General features: G+C 29.3%; 1 long non-coding RNA gene across 1 annotated transcript; it reads right to left on the minus strand.

Annotated features, from left to right (window-relative positions):
- Nucleotides 1-4,490: 4,490 nt before the first annotated feature.
- On the minus strand, nucleotides 4,491-9,488 carry LOC134723867 (uncharacterized). The gene is made up of 5 exons (XR_010108204.1): nucleotides 9,444-9,488; nucleotides 7,053-7,136; nucleotides 6,214-6,325; nucleotides 5,510-5,565; nucleotides 4,491-4,561 (listed from the first exon to the last, which is right to left on the minus strand). It is a non-coding gene; the product is annotated as an uncharacterized LOC134723867 (long non-coding RNA).
- Between the last annotated feature and the right edge of the window lie 609 nt (nucleotides 9,489-10,097).

A 10,097-nucleotide genomic window follows, 5' to 3' on the forward strand; every position in this document is an offset into this window, starting at 1 on the left:
GTAATTAAAACGTTAAGCTGATTTTACAGAGTTACATGTATCTCTCTGTAGTGTTAGGTACCACCTTAAGTGAATGTAGGTACTGTCTACACGTAAAATCTTAAGTGAACGTAGGTACTGTCTATGTAACGGTTTATTTCTCCCTCTGTGAAATTTTCTCCTGATTATAATTTGTCACGATAATTATTTTCCAGGCATGGTATTTCACAGCAAGATATTTTACAGAGGAGTGAAAATCTATCTGTGTTATGCGGATAGTATGTACCGATATATATTTGCCGTACAATATTTCACAGAACCTATTTCATAGTGAAATTTTTCCTTGAATTACTAATATTATTATTATTATTATCATTATTATTATTATTATTATTATTATTATTATTATTATTATTATTATTATTATTATCATTATTATTATTATTATTATTATTATTATTATTATTATTATCCAAGTATTTTTTGTTTTACAAATCCTGAGTCAATGACATTTCTGGTGGTAGTATCTCGTTGACGTTATCAATATCTACCTAGTCAGGACATGAATTGTCAATAATATTATCACCTCTACAGAGAGGTTGTCAATTTAAAAAGCTTGAACAATATCATACATTTTGGGAACTTTAATAGAGGCTATACATTATGGGTTTCGGCAAAAAAAAAAGTTCTTTTATGCATTTCAGATTTTTGCAAAATTTTTTGAAAATTGCATGTTTAATTAAGGAAAATGGGTTGTCAAGGAAAAATCTTTATCTTTTTGTGAAAATGAAAGAACAAAAAGAATAAAATGAAAAGAAAAATATCGGAAGTGTTAAGGATTCAAGGTTAAGTATCTGTCATGAATATTTACACACTTTTTTAAAGATGTTAATCTTTTACTGCATTGTAAATTTTATGTACAGTTGATCAAATAAGCGAATTTGAAGGTTTGGATTAATAAAAAATCTTCGGTAGACCAAATAAAAATTCGTCAGAATAATACATATGATAAAAATGAATAGAATAAATAGAAGGAAGAAGAAGAAGAAGAAAAATAACAATTATGAATAACTCTGAACAGTAACTCTGTAATTTTATTTCAACTTTAATTCTATGAAGAGATGCACTCATTCGATGTACATGTAAGAAAAAACGTCATTGACATCTAAAATAGAACTAGTGTCCTGAATGGTCATGTGTTTTTTTAACCGCATCAAATACGGGAACGAACAAATCATGCAATGTAAGATTATCATGTTACGGTACAGCAAAATAACCTATTCATCAGTACGAAATAACCAAACCATAGCATAGGCTATGTAGGCTTAAATCAAAGTTAACAAATGATTAAACATTATTATGTTCCAATAGTTATAAAATTCGAATATAGTTTTTGTAACTTGGCAGAAAGTATTTTGAACTAATATGAAACTTGTTATAGATACATTAAACCAAAAAACCGTCAATATGACATAGACACGACCTATTTGATAACAACTAGGTTATTACTCGCCAAACCTCGCGCTTATATTGCAATTTATAACAAACCGTATAATTAAATGAGACATTTACGTTAAATAAATACAGTACAATTGAACGCAAGAACACTAAAGACAGATACACACATTAATAAATAAGATAATAGTACATTACAACAAATAAACCACATAATTGCATAAAACATCTCTTCGAACATATAATACATCATCTTTTTCTTAAGATATAAATAGGTTTAACAGCTTTGTTGATGGTGTTATGGTTTTTATACAGCCATTTATCACGTTATCTTTTTGTTGTTCTGGTTTTTAGAAGCCATCAATTAATCACTCTTTTTTGTTGTTTTATTTGCATCAAAACATTATATAGTTCCAACAAAAAGTAAAACAAGAATATACTAGTCATTATCTTGGGTTATATGCTAAAAATAGACATATTATGTTGATAGATATTGCATTTTTATTTATTTCATATATTATTTACTTCTCTACGGAATCAGGGCAGACAGTACAATATCCGTGATAGCAACTTTTAGGAATTGAATTAAATGCACTGGTGCACGCTCCCTCCATTTGTTACAACGACAATTGGTCAACTGTTTATAAATAACTGTTAATAAGAGAATGAAATAAATACTCAAAACAATCAAGTTTTTCTACCACGTACTACTTGGTGTAGATTTCTTTAAACGTACTTGGCATCAACTTTTAGAATTCGTATTTATTAGTAAGCCTCAACTATGTAACTGACTTATTGCCAATCATACCACATCTCCTCAAGTTCTTATTCATTATAAAGATAAGAGCTGATGCCCTAAATTTTAATTCAGTTTCGAGGCTAGTGTAAGCAGACAAACGATTTTAAAACTAGTTTATACACTTCTAAAAATTTGCTCATAAAAATCTACAAACAGAAGTCACAATAAAAAAATTATATGTTGTTGATTGTGAATTCGCATTTAAACAATTCCAAAAAACAGCGGGTTCTCTTGGTTGTCTCATTTATTGTTCTTTTACATCCGATTTTACTGTTGAAATGTTATGAGGAATACCATAAATGTGATCAATTCTCAAGGATATACTAAAATTCTCAATGAAAATTAAAACGTGTTCTTACACTTGAAGTTAAAAAGAGACGAAAGGGTCAAAGTAATGATATGTAGATGGTGTACAAATTAATCAATTAACAAATATTTATCTTTAAAACTCAATTTGCCAGAAAAATTGGTTTTCGACAATCTAATCCAATCACTGCTTCCACCAGTGACAAATAAGGAATTTGATTTAAAATATATTTTTTCTATGACTTTCATTGAATGAAAAATAAAAATTATTTGGGTTGTCAGTGATTTATCTGTAAGAACTTGATAAGCCTTCCAACTTACTCAAGTGCCACCATGAATCTTCTTTTATCTTCTTTTACCAGGTTTAATCCACCATTTTCTACATTTGAAAATGCCTGTACCAAGTCAGGAATATGACAGTTCTTGTCTATTCGTTTTTGATGCGTTTTGTTATTTGATTTTGCCATGTGATTATGGACTTTCCGTATTGATTTTCCTCTGTGTTCAGTATTTTTGTGATTTTACTTTTATCAAAACGCGCCTTTTTGGTGTAACAATTATAAGCTTTGTATTCCAATAATGTTTTTACAGAAATAAAAAGCCAGAGAGTTTTAACAATAAAAGTATTTACCAATACAATATGTAAAAGACCTACTTCAATGCAAATACATGTATTTCTAAAACCACAAATAGGCTATTTCTAGAAATCATTGATCTCAAGTATTTTTTTTTTTAACTAATATTACAACTTTTTGTATACATCTATTAAACCTATTAAAACAAAGAAAACGAAAAAACAAACAATTCTGCAAGGCTTATTACGGTACATTTACTCCGAAAACGATTTTATTGACCTTGTTTGACGGTGACTGTTTGCGTTCGATTATTTTAGAAGTATAATAGATAGAAAATCGATCTAAACAACAACACAAATCAAGTAGGCGAGAAATTCATATATATTTAGCTCACAAAACTGGAATTTTCCATAGACTTTAAACGTCAGATATTGATTTAACAACATCTCAGTTTGTTTTAATATATAACAAACCTACGGGGCTGGATTTTCTCACCGTATTGAAGACGTATTGGTGTCCTCTGGCTATTTACCGCTTTTTTGTAAGGTTTTTGTCTAGAGCTTATTAACCATAGTATGGAAGTAGGTGTATGAAACGCATAATGACAGTTATTCTGTCTTTAACGACTAAGTTCAAAATACACAACACATCGCAATGATCTACAGCATTTTTTGAGACCCAACACTTCATGTATACATGTACATCAATTATTGTTAGTTTGTTTATCTTTTTCATTTTTAGCCATGAAGTTTTCAGTAGATATAGGAAGATGTGGTGTGAGTGTCAATGAGACAACTCTACACCCAAATAACAATTTATAAAAAGGTAAACCATTATAGGTCAATGTACGGCCTTCAACACGGAGCCTTGGCTCACACCGAACAACAGGCTATAAAAGGCCCCAAAATAACTAGTGTAAAACCATTTAAACGGGAAAACCAACGTTCTAATCTATAAAACAAGAAACCCGTATATATTACAATGTTACATAAACAAACGACAACTACTGTACATCAGATTTCTGACTTAGGACAGGTGCACACATTTGCAGTGGGATTAAACTGTTTAATGGATCCAAACCTTTTTCCCTTTTTCTGAAACAATAGCATAACATCACAACATAGAAAAACACACGATAAAATATCAATTGGCAGACTTAACTTAATCAAAAAACGTAAATTAATACACAATGAACGAATAAATTTGATCTGTGATATCTAAATGCAAATGCAGTTCATAAGATATTAGAGACAAACATTCGAGACCAAAAAGCAAACAACGAATTTGGCTGTCCTTCCGGTATCTTATTCCCGCTTTAACATATATTTTCATTAAGTTACAACTCTAATCTTCCCATAACTTAAGCAAAGACGAAATTATATAGAACGTAAACTATTTTATTTTTACATTTCAATACATTTTATTAAATTTTCTGTTTCACTTGGTGCTGAAAAAGAAATGTAAAATATAAATATCAAGAAAACATTATACCTTCTCGGTTGCTTATTTCTTTAAAAGTGTGTCTTAAATTCAAACCAGTTTATGAAAAATTGGATAAAGTAGGATCAACTTGGAAAAAAACATAAATCGTTCTCATTGAAGTTAGGTTTATGCACATCTGGAAAATAGTTCTTAAAAATGTCAAGCATTTAACATACATGTTTTCCAGGATTGAATTTGAGCAGTAAAAACGGAAGCTTATGTTTAAGATATTTTGACGTGAATAATCTATTTAAGTTTGACAGTCGTTTGCTCCTAATTATTAACAGTATATTAAACATGTTAAAGATGAAATTCTTCAAATGAACATTCCCGGTTTTATCACTACCAACATTTTGGCATTGCACAAGGTAATATTTTCTCTGATTATAAATGACGTTTCTAAATCCATAAGATGTTTGTGTTCGTGTTATAATGGATGAATTCTTCATAGATATAAGATTTTTTTATAATCTTTTATTGTCTTTGAAGTAGCTATGAGTAACAATGAGTAGTCTCAGGCATGAACTATGTGTATGAGTTTTTTCTCATTGTTTAAGGTTGCCCTTTTGTGCTTACATTTTGTTTGATAGTTGTCTCATTGGAAAATAAACCAAATCTTTATATTTTTATTCTAATTTGTCTACCCAGTTCCGACGTTATGAAATATGTACAAACAACATAGTAAATTTAAAGTATACATATTTAAGTATAATTTTGACTTCCGGTTTGAATCAATCAATATCTAAAAAAGGTTATTTATTCCATATATGTATTCTTTACAGCACTTCTCAAAACTTAATTTTTAAAAATTTGATGCGTTTTGTTATTTGATATTGCCATGTGATTATGGATTTTCCGAATTGATTTTCCTCTAAATTCAGTATTTTTGTGATTTTACTTTTTTTGTACTAACCTGTGAATCATACATGTTAAGATGTACACTGACCCTGGTAACCATAAAATTGACCACTGTAATGAAACGTAAATAAATATCTCTTCGACTCCTGTTAAGGAATATTGTATCTTTGTATATAAATACCGTGATTTAGCAAATGTAGTGTTTTAGTATCATCGCAGATTCTAGATTTAGTTTTATGCTGACGTTTACCCTCACACCTTAAGAAATATTTTTTTCTTTAAAAACATAAATGAGTGGTCCTTCGAATCCGACAAAATCCACCAAAATTTAAAATCTACAATTTTCAATTATGATTCGTAATGATTTAATGATAATTTGATGATACAACCCTTAACTACTCGTGATATTGCAATTATTATAGAACATATATAAATATAACTGCATATCAGTTCGTTCTTTCAGCTTTTACCTTTATTATATTAGTAAACGTTTGATCCTTTTATTACTGTTTTTGTATCTAGCATCATTGAAAAAAAAAAATATTTAAGCGGTTATGGTGCATGAAAATTGTTAAGTATCATTACTGAGAATATTCACTGAATAGTTCTCAAATCCAATTCATCGTTCATTATTTATACGGTTGATTTTGAAATGTGCATAGTCAAATACCTTGTTTAAATGTCAATTAAAAGGAGACAATATCAACAGAATGTTGATTTGCCTAAATTCAGATACTTTTTTTTGAAGTTCATACTTACTAGCATTGCATAAAACATTCATTATTGAAAGTCACACCACAACTTGAACAAACCCATTGTCCCGTCGGAAAACATGCGCAGTTACGACATCCTGCTTGGGAAGACACGATATCTAAATATAAAAAAAACAACACTAGAATTCTTCTCAAAACAACAGAATAGTATTTTCCTTTTCAGAAAATTGTTGTGTTTTTTCATTTGATTTCGAACAGTTATATGGACGGTTTTGGAAGTTCATTGAATATCCGTTTTCATGTGTATTTCACTTAAATGTGTTCTATAGCTTTTAGCATAATGATTCATATTTATTGTCTTTCAACGTTGAGTTGACGAATAAACATATAGCAACTTGTTGCAAAGCCAGTGTTGTAAAAACGGTAATCATACCATTGGGTTTGTACATCCCTTTGGTAATTGCCGGTTCAGATCGCCTATATCAAAAGGATTCAAAATGGCCAGTTACTTTAGTAATGCACAATCTAATGGAGCAACTATCCTAATGATTTTTTACCATATATTGATTTGTTGTTATTTTTAAGCTAGCCATGTTGGTTGATTTAATCCAAAATGGTTTAGAAATAAAATTTTCATGCTTCTCATTATTAACGAACTTGATAAATAATATATCAGAACGATTGGCCATAAAAACAAACATAAATTAAAATTAAGCAGAAGATTTAAAGCATAAATTTGTTTTAATATATTAATAATTAATGTGCAAGTGAAACTAGTAGAGTGTCATTTAAACGCATGCAATAATCTAGTCTTTATGATTCTTTATTGATGACCATACTTTTGAAAGCAATGACCCTGTCTTTTAGTTACTCATAACATAATACCTGTGGCTATGACAAGAAATACCAGCATCAACAATGCGAACTTCATTTTATATTGCTATGAACGCTTCAGTAAAACTGTACTTCCTACACAAAAACATAAAAGATAATGCTTACAGCCATTCATGACAAATTGTGTTGGTATAAATTATGCTGATGATGAAGATGATGTTTAACCGTAGGTAAAAATAATAACATGTTTGACTGAACAAACATTGTTTAAATGCTGATCACGAAAAAGCGAATATTACAAATCTGAATTTACACATGTATACATGCGAGAAACTGCGACTACTCTCAAATTGTACATTCTGTTTATTTGACCTGTTGATACTATTTATTATGGTTTTTTTTTCATCTAATGTTTACTCAATCAGAGTTATATCTGTTCTATATACCAGCGTTGATAAGTGTTTGGGATTTCTATACATTTTCTCTTCTTGGTACTATGAACATCAGAACTATTTATTTTGTAAAAATATTCCCTTCTCCGTTTGGACTGTGCATGTGTTACCTCATAACATTTACCTGTGTATTATATAATTGCAAATGACGGATTTTTGCAAGTTATTTTTGCTTTGTTTTTATGAAGTTGTTTCACATTTCATAGCTGTTAATTTCATTGTCAACCTTATTTTATTTATTTTGTTTTTGCATTGATCGAATTTATTGTCCATTTGTCTTAATATATCTTTTGATTGAGTAAAGCCATTTCAATCGATACTTAATAGTGTGTATTTCTATGTTGTTTCAGATAAGGGTGAATGTTTGGTACCATTATAACGTTTTAACCACTCTGCAATTGTATGCACCTATCCTTAGTTAGGAATCTGACGTTCGGTAGTTGTCGTTTGTAGATGTGGTTTATAAATGTTTCTCGTTTCTGGTTTAACATTTGGATTAGACTGTTTGTTTTCCCGTTTGAATGGTTTTACACGGGACATCGTTTTAGACCCGTTATAACTTGCTATATGGTATGATTGACCCATTGCGTGGTAGCTTAGAGATTGAAATAAACACAAATGGTAATAGTCTAGACTAATATTTCATGAATTTCATTGGTATATAGTTATCAAAGGTACCAGGATTATAATTTAGTACGCCAGACGCGCGTTTCGTCTACATAAGACTCATCAGTGATGCTCATATCAAAATATTTATAAAGCCAACTTATACATGAACTTTTTCACCTATTCAAGAAATAAAATATTCACGGGAAACAAATATGAATAAAAGATAATAACAATGATATTTTATATCAAACCCTGTCGTTAGAGCCTATATCTGAGATATAACTCGTGGAGAAATAATAGTTTGTCAGTAGACGCGCATGTTATAGTCAGAATCGACGGTCCTACACAATATATCATCTTGACATAAAATTCATTGGTGAGAAAATGATTTGAAAGGCTGCGAATTTAAGTCCATATCTGAGATTAGGAATACAATAGTTTGTCAGTAGATGCAACTTTGATAGTCACAAGTTTCAAAATCAAGTCTTGAAAATGAATTAGATGATATTCCATTTTATCAACTGTACTTAAAAGATATTCGATTTCATTAACTGCACAACTAATTTATATATCTTATAGCAATATCATTACTAATACGATTGAACCAGTTATGTCAATTGAGGATTAAAGTCAACTCAATATAAAGATTGTTTACATAAGATTTTTCTCTTTTTTTACACCTCCATATTTTCCGCCAAAATATTTGATGCGTGTACCAATTCACTCTCTTGTCTGTTATGAAATAAGTTTTTTAAAAACACTTAAAAAATGATAAGAATAAAAACAACAGTCCGTCACAAAAATTGGTAGACGTAAAAAAGAGATTGAATGCGAGCTTGTATTATCAAAAGAAAGTTTCTTAAAATAATAAAGTGTTTGTATATTTGTAGACCCTAAAAAGAACATTAAAGTGGGGTTAAGGTTTGCAAAAGTGTTTTATTTTGTGTGTTTTTGTAAATAATTACAAAAATGTTAAAATGGAATTGTGTTTGTAATGTTGTTATTATATGTATTATTTAACGATGTCACATGTCCTTCAAAACTGTATATAATAATAAAACATATCCTGTTCAAATAGTTGATTTAAACTTCAAATAATTTGAATAAAGCAGCTAATTTATTATCTTAACTAAATGCATTGCCTCAATGTCCATACAATGAGAAAATATTAGGCTTTTACACGGTCAAACAGCAACAAAGAAAATATGTAATCAAGTGAAATGAGAAGGTACTACACAGAGGACTACTCGACGAAATAATATATGTAATGTTTCACAATTATACTTTACTTCATCATTACAACATGTAATACATGGAGCTCTCTTGAGGTTTGGTCGAGTGCTATGCTGCCATGAACTATTAATAATAAATACAGACTTACCTTCAACGATTTACAACGGAACAAACTGTTTAACAAAACAACGTTAACATCGCTTTATATATTTAAAGAATATAAAAATAATAAAAAATAAGATGATAAATCAATGAAAACATATAACCAAGTAAAAACCTCTATCTAGACAAAAAGCAAGACACGTGTGATTGATTCAAGGTTGTATTTTACCAAGAATTTGAAGACATAAAGCATGTTTTACTTTTTAACTATATTGATATTTGTTAGTTTTGTTTTTGCAACAAAGATATAATTAGGTTTATAGCCTGGACTCTATTGTACATATATGCCAGACTCAACTTAAAACTAACATGTATAACAAATCAAATAATAACAACCAAAGTATAATGATTTTATTGATTACAGTGATGATCATAGTTCTCACAATTAATCATTATGGAATAATTAGTCGAATAATTCAAATATAAAAAGAATTAAAAAAATAAGTGACCGAAGAACATCTTTGTTCATGAATACACAGGATTTCACTGTTAGCGTTGTTCGATTACCTGGATTTTTCTATCATAACAGCGATACTGTTATGACGTCAGAGGATACATTTTTAAGAGACTTAAATTTATCGATAAATATTTGAGAAAAAACGATATTTTATCTCGGGTTTCAACAAATTACGAAACTTAA

This window comes from Mytilus trossulus, chromosome 6, assembly GCF_036588685.1.
Source record: "Mytilus trossulus isolate FHL-02 chromosome 6, PNRI_Mtr1.1.1.hap1, whole genome shotgun sequence".
NCBI lineage: Eukaryota > Metazoa > Mollusca > Bivalvia > Mytilida > Mytilidae > Mytilus > Mytilus trossulus.